The sequence below is a fragment of the Coffea eugenioides genome, chromosome 2 (genome assembly GCF_003713205.1).
Source record: "Coffea eugenioides isolate CCC68of chromosome 2, Ceug_1.0, whole genome shotgun sequence".
In the NCBI taxonomy this organism is placed as follows: domain Eukaryota; kingdom Viridiplantae; phylum Streptophyta; class Magnoliopsida; order Gentianales; family Rubiaceae; genus Coffea; species Coffea eugenioides.
Window position 1 is genome coordinate 28750287 of NC_040036.1, and position 715 is coordinate 28751001.

The window sequence follows — 715 nt, forward strand, 5'->3', positions numbered from 1 at the left end:
TATCCAGTCGCATTAAATCTAGAAAAATCCAATCCTAATCAATAAACACGCTAAGAGGGTTTATTTAAAATAGATCTTGCATTTTTCCAACATAAAACCAATTATGGTGATCATTACTAGTTGTCAACTAAACGAATAATTAAGGATTCAATTTAGTTAACATGACAGTAGGCTATTGAATTAGATTAAATATCCGGCCGTTGATACTCAATTAATAAAATGCCCATGAACAATTAATCCAGAAAACGCACGAATAGCAACAAGTTGGAAGAAATAATGAAGATTCGATTAGATATCACAGATATTATAGACCGCGCCTTTGCATCGACCTTTGGGTAGAGGAGAAAACTAGTCGCTCCTCATCGTATCAATTTCGCGTGATTTGGTTGATTTCATTCGCACAAACATCAAAGAATTAGGAACGGTGAAGTACCGAAGAAAGAAAAAGGAAAAAGTCTTCATTTTCTCTGCTTTGGTGTTCGTACTGAAGTCGAAAAGTACAATGCAAAAGCCAACGAAAGTTGTACAAGGCCAAAGCAAAGCAGAAGAGTCAAAAGCGTCAAAGCCAAAAAGCAAGCAAAATTCTATGGCGTTTGACCGCTATGGGAAAAAGAAACTAAAACTAAGCTATCAATTAGACGTGAATCTGGCTTTGTTAATTGCTGCTGAAGGCCAAAAGACAAAAGACGTCTGACTCAACAAAAGCCAAAGCTCT